Raw genomic sequence first — 19,092 nt, 5'->3', positions numbered from 1 at the left:
TTTATTTATTTATTCATGAGAGACACAGAGAGAGGCAGAGGGAGAAGCAGGCTCCATGTAGGGAGCCTGATGTGGGACTCGATCCCGGGTCTCTAGTATCACTCCCTGAGCTGAAGGCGGCGCTAAACCGCCGCTGAGCCACCCGAGCTGCCCTGTTTTAAATATTATGTATACATTTTAATAACTTATAAGCCGAGTATCCCATCATTATTATTCTTTTTTGAACATTTCTTTGCTATTCTTTGCTATTCCCTCAATTTATTCTTTTAAGTGAACTTAAAATGACTTTATCACAGTAAAATAACTTTGAATCTTGTCTAAATTGAATTAAACATATAATTAATTTTTAAAAGCTATCATGATGGGGAGGTGGGTGAGGGGGATAGGGTAACTGGGTGACAGGGATTAAGGAGAGCACACAATGGGATGAGCACTGGGTGTTATACTTTGCTAGCAAATTGAGTTTAAATAAAAATTTTAAAAAGCTGCATCTTTCAAAATTTAGCTTTCCTATCCAGAAATTGGCATCGATTTCCATTTATTCAAATCCTAGTTGCTGAGAGATATAGAAATATCCTTGTTTTTTTTGTTTTGTTTTGTTTAGAGCATATGCATTTTTAAAAGTTATTTCTAGGGATTCTATGCTATTTTTTGTCATCTTCACAAATGGATTTTTTTCTCCATTATATCTTCTAACTGGTTGTTGCTGACTTAAAGGAAAACTATTGATTGCTATTCAGCCACTTTGTCGAACTCTTTTTCTGAACTCTCTTTTCTGAGTTAAATCTGAGTGTTTCAGTTGATTCCCTTGGGTGTTCTGAGGAGCAACGAACGAAGCAGCTACAAATAATGATGATTTTTGTTTCTTTTCCAATAGTTATACCTCATTCCTTTTTCACATCTTACTGTGTTAGCTACAGGCCAGCTTCTAACGTTTGCTTGGCCTGGGGCAAGAGTACAAATGGAGGCCCACTTACCACATGTCAAGGAACCATGAATTGGAACACAAAGAGAAGCAAGAAAGCCAATGCTTGTTACTACTGGGAAAGGATCATTGTTATGGAAGAATCTATTGCTATTGAGAGAGAAAAGACTTGACAAGTTGATTTATCTTTTCTCTTACTAAGCACTTCTGCTGCTCAAATTCTCCCTGCGCACTAAAGCAGTGTCTGATAGCAGCAGCAGCATAACTGACAACCCTTCATGGGATTCTGATGCATTTGCCTTTTGTTTCCAGTACACAGGGCAAGCAATATGAAGCATTCCCCTTACATTTAAATGATGTTAATTATGAGAGCAGAGTATTAGGGTCATGTGTGTGCCACACTGAGCACTGGACCCCAAGTGACACAAATGCCCCTGTCTTACTTAATAAATTCATTTTTGTATATTTGTAATATGAAGGATCCTCTAAACTGTGGGTGCCAGAGCAGAAGCCCCTCTTGCCCAGGTCTGAGGATAGTACTGGTTACTCAGCACATGTCTAAGCACTTTTATTTTATTATTTTTTAAAGATTTTATTTATTTATTCATGAGAGACAGAGAGAGAAAGAGAGAGAGAGAGAGAGAGAGGCAGAGACACAGCAGAGAGAGAAGCAGGCTCCATTGAGGGAGCTTGACATGGGACTCCATCCAGGGACTCAAGGATCACGCCCTGGGCCGAAGGCAGATGCTCAACCTCTGAGCCACCAAGGCGTCCCTCTAAGCACTTTTAAATGGCAGCCACCTAGCTTTGTCTTCAATCCTAGTAAGAATGCTTTTAGTAATACAGAGTTATCATTTACTGAGGGCTTACCCTGTGTCAAATGCCATTATAAGTGCTTTACATACATTATCTCATTCATTCCTTACAGCAACACCCCAAAATAGGAACTATCATTAGGCTTTGTTTCGCTAAGTAACTTTTTTTTAAGATTTTATTTATTTATTCATAGGCACAGAGAGAAAGGGGCAGAGACACAGACAGAGGGAGAAGCAGGCTCTATGCAGGGAGCCTGATGTAGGACTGGATCCCAGGTCTCCAGGGTCACACCCCAGGCTGCAGGCTGCGCCAAACCGCTGTGCCACCAGGGCTGCCCTGTTTTGCTAAGTAACTTGCTCAAAGTCACATGTCTGTATGTTACTGAGCTGGGATTTAAAACCAGGTATGAAAAAAAAAAAACAGGTATGTCTGGAAAAAGTCCATTTTATTAACTGTTACATTACACTAACTTCTATTTTGTCATTTATAATAATATTAGCTGTTTGTTTCAGATGAGTCTTTAACTTTATTTGGCTCTGGAGGCAAAATAGAATACTGGATTTTTATTTATTTATTTTTTAAAGATTTTAATTTATTTATTCATGAGAGACACAGAGAGAGATCCCGAATACTCTCAGGGACACAGGGATCCCGAATACTGGATTTTTAAACCTGAACTTGAGAGATGCCTGGGTGACTCAGTGGTTGAGTGTCTGCCTTCAGCTCAGGTTGTGATCCTGAGGTCCTGACATCCAGTCCCTCATCAGGCTCTCGGCAGGGAGTCTGCTTCTCCCTTTGCCTGTGTCTCTGCCTCTCTCTGTATATCTCTCATGAATAAATAAATAAAATCTTAAAAAAAGAGTCTCTTAAAAAATAAATAAATAAACTTGAACTTGAAACTGAACTGAGATCCAGTGCCTGGTTCCTAAAGAGGTGACCCTCCTTGTTGTCTCTTGGGGCATGAGAAATTCTATTCATTTTTTAAAAAAGATTTATTTACTACTTTTTAGAGAGAAAGAGGGGGACAGAGGGAGAGGGAGAGAGAATCTCCAGCATACTCCCTGTGGAATGTGGAGCCCAACGTGGGGCTCCATCCCAGGATCCTGAGATTATGATCTGAGCCAAAACTGAGAGTCAGATGCTCAACTGACCAAGCCACCCAAGCGCCACAAGAAATTGTATTCTTGATCCATACCATTCTGTACATCCTATCATTTGCATATTTGCAGGTTTCTGCTCCAATTGTAGAGGTCTCTGGTTAGTGACTACACCAGAGGTCACAAACTTATATGCCTACAGAAGGTGAAGAGTTCATGTAAATGTGTAAATCCCATGAAGTATTAGGCAACAGATACTAAATTTTTTGTATAGTGATCCCTGAATGCTCTTAAAATTCTGGGGTAACTGCTAATGAGGCCACCATCTATGTACACTACAGATCATCCTTCATTCTGAAATGATCAAAATTTTGTTGATTTTCAGTGTGGTCTGAGAACCCCAACTGCTATAGTATTTCCTTTAGGTACTTTGTCAGCTTGTCTGGTAGAGTATCAATGTTACTTTGTTTCTGGCTCGCTTTTACTTGTTGTCTTATTCAAAGAAACATCATTTCCCTTCTTTGTTATGGGAGAGGTTTTCTGTGACATGTACAAGGTAGATATTCTGCAAACTTATTTGCCTTGTCATAGTCGTTCCATAGTGGTCCCAAAATACTGTGAGATTCTCAGTAGAATGGGTATAACACCCATATCTTCCATAGGGTCATAACTTCATGACTTGCTCTGTAGGCTGCAGTAAGATGCCCTCATGTTATCACTATCTATCACATGTGGAGCAATCACTCTGTGCTAGGTATTGTATAATTACAGGACATTATGTACATACATCAGCCCATTCGAGCTTCAAGACATCCCTGGGAAACAAGTCCAATGAGTTCTATTATAAAAGATCTATCTATCTATTTTTACAGATGGGAAAATTGAAGCTCAAAGAGGTTAGGCTATATGCCCAAGGTAATCTCATGAGTGGTAGAGCTCAAAATAGAGTATGCCTAACTGCAGAGCCTACTTTTTGGGCCACTATTGGTTTTTAACCTTGGCTGGCATTAGAATCAACTGGAGGGACCCTGGGTGGCTCAATGGTTGAGCATTTGTCTTTGGCCCAGGGCATGATCTTGGAGTCCCGGGATGGAGTCCTGCATCGGGCTCCCTGCATGGAGCCTGCTTCTCTCTCTACTTCTCTCCGTGTCTCTCATGAATAAATGGATGAAATCTTTAAAAAAATAGAATCAACTGGAAATTTCTTTTTTAGGTCATAGAAGCAGGGCCCATCTGCAGAGATTCTGATTTAATTGGTCTGGGGTGGAGTCCCCAGCACAGGTATTTTTAGAAAGCTTTTCAAGTGACTTCCAATGTGCAGCCATACTAATGAACACTGGACTCTGGTCCTCAAAACTCAGTGACCTCAACTGTATCTCAGGGAAACACAAGGTGGGCAAAGAGTGAAAAGTGAAAAGAGAAACAAGGTTATAGTGGGGTGAGTGCTTTTGTTTACCATAGGTGACATATGTTCTTTATAAGGTAGGTGTGAACAACAAGCTCTGAGGACAGCTTGCACAGTAATGGCTCTTTCCTCAGCTTCACAAGTAGTGCTAATTGAGGTCCTCTACCGCATTGGACTGAATGTGTCAGTTATATCAAAATCCCAACTACCAGGGAACTATACTTGACAAATACTGCTCTTCAATTTTAACTTTTAGTTACTTACAAAAGAGAACCAGCTGTGGGGACCAAGTTAGAAACTGAGCCTAACCCAGCATGTGTCCATTTCCAGAAATACCGTGTTCTGTGAGCACAGCCTATGCACTGTGTTCTTTCCTGGGGTGGAATCTCCTGTCTGGTCTTCCTGGAGAGGCAGAGACTGTGACTGGAACCTGAGTTCAAAACATCCGCAGGGTCCCTGAGCACTGAACCATGAGGAGAGTGCAACCTTTCTGCCTGTCATTATAGCTGGAGGCTCCTCTGTCCTTGATGGAAGCCAATAGAGTACAGAGTACAGGTCCTCTGCTCCAGCAACAACAGCATCACTTGGGAACTTGTTAGAAATGCAAATTTTCTGGCCCTATCCTATACCCACTGAATCAGAAACTCTGGAAAGGAGCCCCAGCAATCTGTTCTATCAAGTCCTCGAGGGAATTTTGATGCACACTAAAATTTGAGAACCACTGATGAAAAGCTAAAAGATTAAACGTGGAGACATGGACATCAGACAGCTGAATTCAAGTTCTGATTCCACCAGTGACTGTGTGACCTTGGGCAAGTTATTGATCTCTCACTAAATGTCAGTTACCTCATCTGTAAAATACAGCTACCAATTTTCTTATCTGTAAAATAGTACCTACATGGGATAATGCACATCGAGCACCAAGCACAGTATGAGGCACAAAATAAGGATTCAATACATGTTGAATATGCATTGTCATCATTATCATTATTATTAATTATTATTATGAGAGTTGTTCTGGATAATCACTTTCATTTCCAACATAATTGGATTCCTTTGGAAAAGATCTTAGCTACAAGATCAGAAACTAAACAGTATCTTAAACAACTTAGTGGGGGCAGGGCAGAAAGTATTTCATTTATGTTTCTTCCCAGAATCATGGCACATGAAAGCATAGGGGAGCATCTTAAAAACAATCTAGTCCTACCATTCCATTCAAACTGAGAATGGGTCTTAAAAGAAATCCAGGTGTACAGCATCAGGAACAGAAAGTAGAGATGAGTGCCATTCTTGTTAAAGATTTGCAGGTGATGGTGATTTGGAGGGGATTGAAACTGTAGATTCTCGGTTGTAGAATTTGTGCCCTTGGGCTGAGTACCAGGCATGAAGCAGAGGCTCGTGTACTGATGGTATCCAATGTGGAGCAGGACATGGGATAGATGTCTCCATGTTATTTCTCTACGTCTAACTCTAAGGGAAGAGATGCCAGTGTTGGAATGCTATTAATATTAAACTGCAAATGTCAACACTATTAAAAGCAAGAGTTGGGACTTCATTAAGTAAGAAAATGAACATCAGCACCAGCCATGCAGATGTGAAGTAGTAAATATCTGTGTTACCCTAGAAACCAGAACATAAAGGTAGCTAGGTAGTTTGGTGACAGTTTCCAGGGTAATTCCTCCCACATACAACATGAGAGCTTCCCTATTATGTTAATTCTTTCTCTGCATGCCCACTGGACCCTCACTGAATATTCCACTATCATCTCTCTCAAAAAACTCCCTTTCTGATGATTTCCCTATTTTTGTAAGCGTCAATGCCATTCTCCTAAGTACTCTCTTCAAAAACCCTTGATATTGATCAGTGAACTGAAGGGTCCCAAACGTAATACGTATCTCCAAACCTAAGAGATACAGTTTAGAAAAAATTAGAAACATAGATCAGGAAATGATAGACTCCTCAATTGAAAAAAAAATGTTTTAAAAAGCTCACAGTGAATGAAACTAGCCATCTGTGACTCTTCCCTGAAGCAACTTCTTGTAAATATAATCTGTAGATATACTGCAGATGAGATTAAGATGCTTCCCAATATCTCACTTGGGAGCTACCAACCTAGAATGTAATTCATGTAAGATGAGCTGTTACCTTGGCAACTGTGACATGAGGCTAGGAGGCAGGTAATATTGTAATGACAGAAAATTCTGGTAAGCAGTTAGAGGTGATGGAAAAAAAGAACAGTGGAGAGTGAGTGTTTACCCAACACTGTTCAAGTAACAAGAACATCGGTCTGGTAGGCATGTTACAATTAACCCAAAGAGCTCTCTCAAATCCTTTCATCTCTGTTTAAATTTCAAGTGACCTTCTGATTGCTAGTTTGGTTTCTTCAGTCCATGAATAGCTGGTAGGTATGATCCTAGGTAGGAGATGAGAATATTTCAGTCACTAGAAACTGGCTTGTAAGCCAGTATCCTATAAATCTGCTTCGTGTTAAGTTAGTCCCTTGGAGTCTAAATCACTTCCACAGGAACTGATAAAATCTGGTTCTCAGTTTCACTGAGACTAAGGAGGTTCTCAGTTTCAGTCTGGACTAAGGGGGCTTTACCAAGATACGCCAATTCACATTTCTTCTCTGATATTTTATTATTTTTCCTTAACATCAATGTAATGGCTACCCATTGTAAAAAATTTTTTTTGAAAAGTACAAAAATGAAAAAGAAGCTGACAAATGAATCATTCTTAAGCTTGCTATCTAGAGGCAACAACTATAAACAGTTGGTGTATTGCCTTCCAATGCATTTTTTGCTTTACACATATAGGATCATACTGAATGCATAATTCTTTATCCTGCCTTTTGCATTTCGGGTGCCTTCCACACATATTTCCATGTCATTACAAACTTTTCAAAGACACAATTTTAAGTTAAAATTTTACTCAAGTGTAACATACATTCAGAAAAGTGCACATATCAAGAGTTCAGATTGCTAAATTTTCGTAGTGAACACGCCTCCATAACCAGCACCCAGATGAAAAAATAGAATATTATCAGCACCTCAGAAGCCCCCTCATTCGCCCTGCCAGCCACTCCCCACATCCCAAAGATAATGCTATTCTGACTTCTTTCTGTTGTTGTTTTTTTAAGATTTTACAGAGAGAGAGAGAGAGCGTGCACACAAGCAGGGGCCCTGCAGGCAGAGGGAGAAGCAGACCTCCCCACAGAGTGGGGAGCCAGATGTGGGGCTCCATCCCAGGACCTTGGGATCATGGCTTGTGCCCAAGCAGATGCCCAACCAACTGAGCCACCCAGGTGCCCTGCCATTCTGATTTCTTTTTTTTAAAGATTGATTGATTGATTGATTGATTGATTTATGAGAGACACAGAGAGAGGCAGAGACACAGGCAGAGGGAGAAGCAGGCTCCATGCCGGGAGCCCGATGCGGGACTCCATCCCAGGACTCCAGGATCGCGCCCTGGGCGAAAGGCAGGCGTCAAACCGCTGATTCACCCAGGGATCCCTTCTTTTTGTTTTTCAAAGATTTATCCATTTATTCATGAGAGACACAGAAAGTGAGAGGCAGACACAGGCAGAGGGAGAAGCACACTCCCCACAGGGAGCCCAACAGGGCCAGATCGTGGGATGACGCCCCAAGCCAAAGGCAGATGCTCAATGCTCAACTCCTGAGCCACCCAGGTGTCCCTCTCATTTCTAACACCACACTATGAGTGTCATTTTTAGTGTCTCTGCAATGGTCTATGGATAGATCATATTTTATGTAATCATTCCCTATTTTTCTAATGTTGGATCTTTTTTTTTTTAAAGATTTTAATTGTTTATTAATGAGAAACACACACACACACACACACACACACAGAGAGAGAGAGAGGCAGAGACACAGGCAGAGGGAGAAGCAGGTTCCATGCAAGGAGCCCCACGTGGGACTCTCGATCACAGGTCTCCAGGATCAGATCCTGGGCTGAAGGTGGCACTAAACCGTAGAGCCACTGGGCCTATCCAGATCTTATTTTTTTTAAAAAGATTTTATTTATTTATTCATAAATAAATAGACACACAGAGACACACAGAGAGACAGACAGAGATATAGGCAGAGGGAGAAGCAGGCTCCATGCAGGGAGCTGGATGTGGGACTCTGGGATCACGCCCTGAGCCAAAGGCAGATGCTCAAACTGTTGAGCCACCCAGGTGTCCCCTAATGTTGGATATTAAAGATGCTTTTTTATTCTTAACTGTAAGACCCTTTGAGTGTATACCTTTGTTTGCATTTCCATCTCCTTAGAATAGAATTCCAGGCGTGGCATTTTGGGGGCAAATGGTGTGATATTTTAAAAGATTCTTTTTTTTTTTTTTTAATTTTAAAAGATTCTTGATTCTGGGCAGCCCCAGTGGCACAGTGGTTTAGCGCCGCCTGCAGCCAAGCGTGATCCTGGAGACCTGGAATCGAGTCCCACATCAGGCTCCTTGTATGGACCCCGCTTCTCCCTCTGCCTGTGTCTCTGCCTCTCTCTCTCTCTCTCTCTCTGTGCCTCTATGAATAAATAAAATCTTAAAAAAAAAGATTCTTGATTCTAATAACTTTCCAGGAACTTTATATCAATTTACAATCTCACTGGCAATGTGTGAGAGCATCTGTCTAATTGTCCATGGTCTACTCTGAGGAATAACAGATCTTTTTAAATCTTTGCCAATTGATATACTTTGCATGTTCTGTCATTACTAGTGAGGTAGAACAAAGCACTTTTTGACCAGTTTTGTTTCTTTTCCTGTGAATTACCTCTTCAAATCTTTGCCAAGGTCTTTATTAGGATCACTGTGTCTTTCTTACTCTTTGCCATACTTGCCTATCTTTTTCTGTTCATTGTGTATTATTTGTTAATTATATCTTTGTCATATAGAAATTCTTGAGGTTCACATAGTAAACTCTACCTACTTGGTGTTTTTTTTTTTCCTACTGGTTTTCAGTTTAGAAAGTCCTCCTATGTCCAAATCGCAGACGCATAATTATCTATATTCTATTTTATGGCTTTTATGATTTGATTTTTTTGAACTTTCAACTAATCATCTGGTATTTCAGTTGCTGCATGATGGTAGGACAAATTTTAATGGACATCACTACCAGTGCTTGTTAGAAATCCAAATATTTCTGAGTCCTTTCTCCCTGAGATTTTTATTCTGTAGGAATGGGGTGGGGCTCAGGAACCTGCATTTGTTACAATCACCCCAGCTGATTCCATTGCAGATGGGCCCTTGTCTACATTTTGAAAAATTCTTTTTATTTATTTATTTATTTATTTATTTATTTATTTATTATTTATTCATGAGAGACAGAGAGAGAGAGAGAGGCAGAGACACAGGCAGAGGGAGAAGCAGGCTTCATTCAGGGAGCCTGATGTGGAACTCGATCCCAGGACTCCAGGATCACACCCTGGGCCAAAGGCAGGCACTAAACCGCTGAGCCACCCAGGGATCCCCTCTTTTTTTTTTTTTTAAAGATTTTACTTATTTGGTTGAGGGAAAGAGAGAGAACGTGCACTCACAAACACGAACAGGGGGAGGGGCAAAGGGAGAGGGAGAAGCAGGTTCCCTGCTGAGCAGGAAGCCTGATGCAGGGCTGGATCCCAGGATCCTGAGATCATAACCTGAGGCAAATGTAGATGCTTAATCATCTGAGCCACCCAGGCACACCACACATTTTGAGAAATTCTTACACAACGCAGTGTAAGTGATTTTAATGCATGCTACTTCCGGGGTGCCTGGGTGGCTCAGTCTATTAAGCATCGGCCTTCAGGTCATGATCCCAGGGTCTTAGGTTGGAGTTCTAAGACTCTGATTCCCACCCAGTGGGGAGTCCGCTCCTCCCTCTCCATTTGCTCCTCCCCCAGCTTGCACCCTGCTGTCTCTCAAATAAATAAATCTTTTTAAAAATATATGTTAGGGACACCTGGGTTGCTCAGTGGTTGAGCCTCTGCCTTTGGCTCAGGTGGTGATCCTTGGGTCCTGGGATGGAGTCCTGCATTAGGCTCCCACGGGGAGCCTGCTTCTCTCTCTGCCTATCTTTCTGCCTCTCTCTCTGGGTCTCTCATGAATAAATAATAAAATCTTTTAAAAATTTATTCATGGGAGACAGAGATAAAGAGAGGCAGAGGGAGAAACAGGCTCTATGCAGGGAGCCTGACATGGGACCTGATCCCAGGTCTCCAGGATCATGCCCTGGGCCAAAGGCAGCACTCAATCGCTGAGCCACCCAGGGATCCCCAAAATAAAAATAAAATCTTAAAAATATTCATGTTATTTCTGAAAGCTAATGCTGTAGTGCCCAGAGAAATTTTCTCTGGACCAAAGTGAGAATGACAAATTTCTAGAAACTTCACTGTGTTGTAATTTGGTTTGCTGATAATAAAGTTAGGCAAAGGTTATCTTGATTTCAGCTCTTATTTAATTTAACAATATTGCTTGTCACCCATGACATGTCCATTTATTGACTTTTCCAGTTGAAGAATATCCATAACATGGGATATTTCTTACCCCTCTTACAAATGTGATGATTTCTCTTTTATAGAAAAGCATGCTTTATCAGATTAAATAAATATGAAAGGGTTATATTACTCAGCCATTAGAAACGACAAATACCCACCATTTGCTTCGACGTGGTTGGAACTGGAGGGTATTATGCTGAGTGAAGTAAGTCAATCGGAGAAGGACAAACATTATATGGTCTCATTCATTTGCGGAATATAAAAAAATAGTGAAAGGGAATAAAGGGGAAAGGAGTAAAAATGAGTGGGAAATATCAGAAAGGGAGACAGAACATGAGAGACTCCTAACTCTGGGAAACGAACTAGGGGTGGTAGAAAGGGAGGTGGGCGGGGGGTGGGGGTGACTGGGTGACGGGCACTGAGGGGGGCACTTGATGGGATGAGCTCTAGGTGTTATTCTATATGTTGGCAAATTGAACACCAATAAAAAATAAATTTATAAAAAAATGAAAGGGTTAATGGTTAAATAATTATATTATAGCTTCCTTAATTTCTTTTCTCTCTTTGCCCCTTAGGGTTCTGCCTTCTCAAATGACAGACTTGCTTTAAAGGAGTTCACTGAAAAAAAAAAAAAATAAAGGAGTTCACTGGATGCTCAGAATGGGTGGGGGTGGGGGTGGGGGTGGGGATGGGGGTGAGTGAAAATATTCCCTTTCCCTTTCAAAGTAGACAAGGGGAGGATTCAATTCAATTTATCAAATATTCATCAAGCTCCTATTAGGGCTCTGTGCTAGGCACAACAGTGAGTGCCAACATGAGAAATGATAATGGAGCAGGAGGGCATGGGAAGGAGAAGAAAGGGAAGAAGAGGTGAAGAAAGGAATAGAGCTGGCTACCTGCGTAAAAGGGACTAAAAGAAGAGAAAGGGAGAAGAAAATCAAAGGTGCATTCTCCAGCCTGGTATTATTTGGTAGCAATGTGCAAGCCTAGAAACCTGAAACAATGACTTGAGTTCAAATAGTGATAAAGAACCATTAGAGTGGTTAGAAAAGGCCATAAATTGAGTCAAGCATATACCTGCTCAGGCCTTTGGAATGGGAAGTAAAAGATGTCTCTTTTTTTAAAGGGTCTGTAACCATGTATGTGCAGGCTTGTATACACACACAGTATGTAAAATTATTTTTGGATGATAATAGCTAACATGGAGTCTGTGCTTACTCTGTTCTAAGTACTTTGCATATATTAACTTATTTACTGGTGAAGTAGGTGCAATTATTATGGACATTTTTTCAGATGAGGAAACTGAGGCTCTGAGCAATTAAGTAATTTGCCCATGTTCACACAGCTTATAACTGGCAGGTCTGGACTTTGAACTTTGGTCTGGCTGTTACTTGAGGTACTAGTCAGGCTTACCTTTTTTTTTTTTAAGATTTTATTTATTCATTCATGAGAGACACAGACATGGACAGGGAGAGAAGCAGGCTCCCTGCGGGAAACCCGATGGGGGACTTATCCCTGGACCCCCGGGATCACGACTTGAGCCAAAGGCAGACGCTCAACCACTGAGCCACCTCGGTGCCCTGGCCAGGTTTAACTTACTGCTGTACTCACTAGGGCTATGGCATTGCCTTGCGCATAATAGGCATGTTACGCTTTGAATATATGTAAATAACTGAAATGTTGGCTATAGAGGGCTTTCCACTAAAGCCCACTTACTATTAAATATAAAAACTACGTGTCATTAAATGTAAATTTACTTTGCTGTAAATTTTAATAAAAACCTGTGTGTGCAACGTTCTCGCTCTCTTTTTTTTTTTTTTTTTAAAGATTTTATTTAGGCAACCTGGGTGGCTCAACGGTTTAGTTCCGCCTTCAGCCCAGGGTGTGATCCTGGAGACCTAGGATCGAGTCCCGCGTAGGGCTCCCTGCATGGAGCCTGCTTCTCCCTCTGCCTGTGTCTCTGCCTCTCTTTCTGTGTCTCTCATGAGTAAATGAATAGAATTTTATTATTATTATTATTTTATTTATTTTTTAAATTCTATTCATTTACTCATGAGAGACACAGAGAGAGAGACAGAGACAGGAGGAGCAGGCTCTAGCGTTGGGCTGGCTGAGAGACAGGGGCACCCAAAATGGCGGACATCTCAAATTGGGTCAAAATGGCTGATCTTCCCGCCAAAGCAGCCATGACCACCAACCACATCATCTCCAGTAATCGAAGTCGAGACGGGAAACCGAAACTTTCCATCCAGGACTTTCCAGCCAGGGACCACCCCCCATCGTCCGTGCTATCCCCACCCCCAGCCAGTCACCTAGGGCCACGGTGTTCCCTTCCTAATTTGGCAAGGGACCCACCCGGATCCAGACCGGAACCAATAAGGCTTAAAAACCCCGCGCGACTTCCCTGACTCCGGCCACCTCTCCCAGTCACGGAACCTCGCCCGGGAGCGCTCCCCATTAAAAGCACTCTCGAATCTATGGTCTGGCTCTGCTGTTTTTTTTTTTTTTTTAATCTCTCCGCCGTTCATTTTGGAAAAAACCTAACACTATGCAAGGAGCCCGATGTGGGACTTGATCCTGGAAATTCGGGATCTGGCCCTGAGTCCAAGGCAGACGCTCAACCGCTTTGCCACCCGGGCGTCCCTACTTCAACGTTCTCTTACTCATTTGGTTGGGTTCCTGAACCCTCTAAAAATTAAAGGAATCGCTGAATCTCTTCCAGGAGTTAGTAAATGAATTAATGGTATCTGATATATTTTTGGAGTAGTGTTGGTGTGTTCGTGGGGTCCGAAGTCCAGGGCCGAGAAAGAATTCTTGAGATGTCTTCAGTAGAAAAAGGTGATTTTATTAAAGCATGGGGACAGGACCGGTGGGCAGTAAGAGCTGCTGCCCCCACTGGGATTGTGAGGAGCAGCTAATTATATACTTTGGGACTGGGGGAAGTAAAAGATAAGAGAAGTTGCACAGGATTTTCATATGCTAAAGAAGACTCACAGGATACTGGAGGCCTTGCTATTGTCAAACTGAGGTTGTTTTTCCCTCTATCAAGGCATAACACAGTTGGGGGCTTCCTGGAGAAAGGTTATACTCTCTGCCTGCCTCAAGTACTTTTTTTTAAAGATTTTATTTATTTATTCGTGAGAGACACAGAGAGGGCATTGACACAGGCGACGGGGGAAGCAGGCTCCATGCAGGGAGCCCGATGTGGGACTCGATCCCAGGACTCCAGGATCATGCCCTGAGCCAAAGGCCGACGCTCAACCACTGAGCCACCCAGGCGTCCCCCTCAAGTATTTGTTAATGGACTGCAGGTTACAAGGACATTTAATTTTATGTACGTTTCATTCTGCCTTTGTTTCCCACATCAGTTATCTAGCCTCCTTCTGTCTTTTGAAGTTGAAAAACAATTCTTGCCCTGAGGACTTAGTAGCCCTGCGTGGGATCCACTTAAGGAACTAGCTTTACCTTGCAAGAACAGAACACTTTTTTGAAGCAATATAAAATAGAGGAGAGAACGAATGCCTGGAAAACCCTAGGGCCCCAAATAAGGCCGACTAAAAGGTTTGAAGAAACCACCCCACCCTTCACCTCCTAATCTTTCAACCCATCATGGATCTGAGCTTATAGTTTTGGTTGAGTAGAATTGCAAGCCCCCCCACCCCCGCCCCGAGATGGGTAGCACTCTTAACCTGCGGTTCAAATTCCTTTGTGATGTTTGAGGCTGGTCCAGACCCACCAATGGGACGGGGAGAAGAGCAAGCGGTGGGCGGGGGCGCTGGCAGGGGAGGAGAGGGAGCCTTGGGGAGAAACCTGGGGGAGGCAGGGGTGAGGGCATAGGGCGTTGAGTGATTTTTGAGGAAAGGCTCTAGAGAAGCGCCGCGTTAAAGTAGGGAGGAGGGCCCCCCGAAACTGGCTGCCCCGGGGCAGGGCCGGTTGACCCGCGCCTGGGAGGAGCCCCGCGTCCCGTCGCGCCGACCCTGGGCTGGCTGCGTGTGCGTCGGGAGTCGAGCCGCCGTACGCACCAGGAAGTGACTCCCAGCGGCAGAGATCCACGCTGTCCGCTGGCTTTTTCGTTTGCCGCCTCAGGTTTGTAGGAGGATTTGTTGGTTACAAAGGTATGGGGGTTACGTGGAGAGCCTGATGGAAAGCCTGATGGAACCCTAACTGTAGAAGAGCGCTTCGTGAGCCAATCTGCCCATGGGGCGGGGAATTGAGAGGCTGGCGGAGGTGGGGACGCAGACGGGACCTATGCTGGCTGTTCAAGGTTGCGGCCAGCCCTGCGGCCGCCTGTTCTGTGACCTTAGCCCTCCCTAGGCCCAAACTCCGTGATAGTCTTTCCTACAGACACGGTGGGTGGAACTTGCCCGAAGAAGAGGGGTGTGGAGGGGCTGGTGAAGGGGTCTGGTGGGGGAAGGACCGGATTGAACGTGCATTGCTGGAAGGACGCAGCAATACACCCCTATGTCCATCTCGTTTAGCTGAGAACCGTGTGTGGGGCCAGCCTAACTGAAGGAAATGTAAACAGAGTGTAAGCAGGACCCTTGTCTGTGGGTAAGTTTTTTCCTCCAAGAAGCTTCTTGGCCCCACCCGGATCAGACCTACCAAATAAGTCTGAGATTGGAACCTCTGAGCATTTCACGCAGGTTAGCTATTCCATCCTAGAGACTTAGTCTACCCTCCTATCTGGCAGCTCTGGACTCTTGAGTCCCCTTCTGATTAATTCCTGAGGCAAAAACTGAGCAGATGTCACACTTTTTTTTTTTTTATCCTGAGCATTTATTTAAAATAGGAACACCTGGGATCCCTGACCTGGGTGGCTCAGCGGTTTAGCGCCCGCTTTTGGCCCAGGGCGCGATCCTGGAGACCCGGGATCGAATTCCACATCGGGCTCCCGGTGCATGGAGCCTGCTTCTCCCTCTGCCTGTGTCTCTGTCTCTCTCTCTGTGACTATCATAAATAAAAAATAAAATAGGAACACCTTTGAAAAGAAACTAGTCTTTTCTGTGGGCAGATGCCCCCTCTGACATCAAGAAACAAACATAATTCACTTTGGTATTGTTATGCTGCCTTGAAAAATATATTTTACTACAGAAATTACTAAATATGATGAAAGAGTCTTTACCAGGAGAGATGACTGGTTGCAATAGTACAGTGCTACTTTATTTATTTTTAAATTTATTTTTTTAAAAATACATATATTTTTACTTATTCATGACAGACAGAGAGGCAGAGACACAGGCAGAGGGAGAAGCAGACTCCATGCAGGGAGCCCGACATGGGACTGGATCCCAGGTCTCCAGGATCACACCCTGGGGCAAAGGTGGCGCTAAACCGCTGAGCCACCCAGGCGTCCCCTTTTTAAAGATTTTATTCCTTCATGAGAGACACAGAGAGAGAGGCAGAGGGAGAAGCAGGCTGCCCATGGGGAGCCTGATGCAGGACTTGATCCCAGCACCTGAGCCAAAGGCAGACACTCAACCACTAAGCCACACAGGTGCCCAGTACAGCCCTATTTTAGATGATATCTGATAATTTAGAGGAAGAAACCTAGATGCACAAGAGCCCACTGCTGGGGTACAGGGCAAGTGGAGCATAGTCGTGGTGGTATTCATCAGTGAGAGGACCTACACACTCAAATCTGAATGTTATGGGGTATGGTTAGCTGTCTTCAATCCTCAGTTCCCCTGTCCCTCCTCTGCCACTCCTAATTGGGCCTGCAGCTTCCTTAATCCTCTGTCACCTGGAGGGACTGGGCTTTTCTGGACCAGAAGGACTCCCTCCCCCTGCAGCCTACCCCCACTCTACCCTTTCCTTATTCTTTGTCTCCTACCTCTTCACTCATTTCCTCTCTCTAGCTTTGGCTTTTCTTCATATCAAATACATACTTTTAATTCACTTTAGGAAAATGTTTATCACAGATCACACACTTTTTTAAAAAAATATTTTATTCATGAGAGACAGGCAGAGACACACGCAGAGGGAGAAGCAGGCTCCATGCAGGAAGCCCGAGGCAGGACTTGATCCCGCGACTCCAGGATCACGACTCCAGGATCACGCCCCTGGCCGAAGGCAGGCGCTAAACTGCTGAGCCACCCAGGTATCCCCACACACTTTTAATAATATTAATAGGGTCCAGGCAGGCCTTAAGCTCACCGCAGCCTAGCAGGCACTAATGCAGAATGTTATGAAAGTTCTTTTGTTTGTATTTTTTTAAGTTTCCTTAAAAAATACTTGACAGCACATAATTTTACTTAACATCACTCACATGCTTTATTACATCCCACCAGTTTTGCAGGTCAGACATGTTGAGGCATGAAGAAATCAAGTATGGGGCAGCCTGGGTGGCTCAGCGGTTTAGTGCCGCCTTTGGCCTGGGGTGTGATCCTGGAGACCTGGGATCGAGTCCCATGACGGGCTCCCTGCATGGAGCCTGCTTCTCCCTCTGCCTGTGTCTCTGCCTCTCTCTCTGTGTCTCTCATGAATAAATAAATAAAATATTAAAAAAAGAAATCAAGTGATATACTTTGAATTAGAGCCTAAGGCAGGGCAGTGAAACATGTCCATTGCCTGCTGTGTTAGGTACCATCCTGAGCACTTCGAATATATGAGCTTCTTTAATTCTTAGCACAACCCTGAAAGGTAGGTGTTCCTAGTCCTGATTTTATAGATGATGACACATTTGCTTAAGTAACTTGCTCACAGTCATAGCTAGTGAGCAGCAGAGCTGAGATCAAAATATGACTCCAAAGCCCATGTTCTTAATAATTTGCCTTTTCCTGGGAGTTGTGTGGAGGGTGCTATCAATATAAACACCTGAACTTTGGGACAGCTTAAATCTGTTTTGTTAGAAATTTGAAGTTCCCCTGAAATGCTTCCATGTTGTGACAGCTGCTTTCTTTGGTACTTTTTTTTTTAAGATTTTATTTATTCCTTCATGAGAGACACAGAGAGAGAGAGGCAGAGACACAGGCAGAGGGAGAAGGAAGCTCCATGCAGGGAGCCTGATGCGGGACTCCAGCCTGGAACTCCAGGATCACGCCCTGGGCCAAAGGCAGATGCCTAACTGCTGAGCCACCCAGGTGTCCCTTCTTTGGTACTTTGTAAACACACAAAATGGTATGTGACATTACAGCACCCATGTCAGCATCCTTTAAGTTACCTAGTGGTCATAGCATACTAATTTCGCAGTAATAAGAGAAAGCCGGGGAGGAATCTTTGTTAACAAATCTGTTACATACATTGGAGACACGTGTGTATGTGTGTTTTGAATTAAGGTATGATTTAACATTGGAATGTAATCCAAGGTAGGGGACAAGGGTTAAAAGGTAATTTCACAGCTCATCATTAAGGTGTCCAGCCAAGTCCATTCACATGTCCTTGGTACTCAAACAAGTTACATAGCAATGATCAGGCACCGTGAAGTAAATAGACAACACTGAGTCCTGTGTTGGGGGCAAAGGGATTCCTTCCTTCTCCCAAAGTGAGCCCTTCACCTGTCCTAACTCTTGCAGCTTTTGCCTTATAGTTACTCCTACCTTTCCTTCCCCCTGCTCCCCTCCTTCAATATTGCCATCCCCTCCCAGTCCTGTACTGTCCTTAAACATCGCAGCAGTTAAAATGAACACATACTGAGTTTTTGCCTGGTACTGGGTGCTGTGCGCAGAGCTTTACAAACATCATCTCTACTTAATCTTCTGCTGAGTACTTTTTATTAATTATACTTTATTTGACTCTTAAAGCTGCTCTATGAGGTGGGTGCTATTGCTATCTCCATTTTATGAATGAAAAAAAAGGAAAGTCATGGGGAATGATTAACTTGCCAGAGGCCACTTAACTAATAAGTGGTGGAGCCAGGGGACCACCCAGGTCTGCCTGACTCTAGGGTCTACTCACCTATGATCTCGAACCTTCATTTGTCTCTCCTGTCTGCCACTTACTGCTGCCTTATTTCCCTTCTTTCTTTGGCCTTGGACTTACTGGATATATCTCAGTGCTTTACCTAAAGGCATCTTCCTTGGTCTCTAAGTTCCACGTTCTCCTGGGTCACCAGCATCTCTTCTTTTTCTCTAAGTAGCACCTTTTTCTCAGGTGAAGTCATTTGACCTTTTACTCTTTCCTGAAAGCTCTCTTTTTTTCTAAATCTTACACCTTGTACCTAGACACTTGACCAAATCTCTAACCCTGACTTCTCTTATGACTCGTAGTACTGCTTCTTTACTTACTTGTTAGACATTTCCATTTAGATATTTTCCTTACCATTGCAAACACAGGCCTCATACATGAATTTGCTTTTTTAAAAAAGATTTATTTATTTGAGAGAGAGAGCGAGAGTACCTGTGAGCAGGAGAGGGGCAGAGAGA

The 19,092-nt window shown here is 43.3% G+C and overlaps 1 long non-coding RNA gene across 1 annotated transcript; it reads left to right on the top strand.

The window, feature by feature from the left end:
• Positions 1–14,524: 14,524 nt before the first annotated feature.
• On the top strand, positions 14,525–16,744 carry LOC119868474. Its single transcript, XR_005386388.1, has 3 exons — positions 14,525–14,818; positions 15,211–15,283; positions 16,694–16,744. It is a non-coding gene; the product is annotated as an uncharacterized LOC119868474 (long non-coding RNA).
• Positions 16,745–19,092: the final 2,348 nt, after the last annotated feature.

This window comes from Canis lupus, chromosome X, assembly GCF_011100685.1.
Source record: "Canis lupus familiaris isolate Mischka breed German Shepherd chromosome X, alternate assembly UU_Cfam_GSD_1.0, whole genome shotgun sequence".
Classification (NCBI taxonomy): Eukaryota; Metazoa; Chordata; class Mammalia; order Carnivora; family Canidae; genus Canis; species Canis lupus.
The sequence above is the reverse complement of the archived record's forward strand: the minus strand, read 5'-3'. Positions and strand labels throughout refer to the sequence as shown.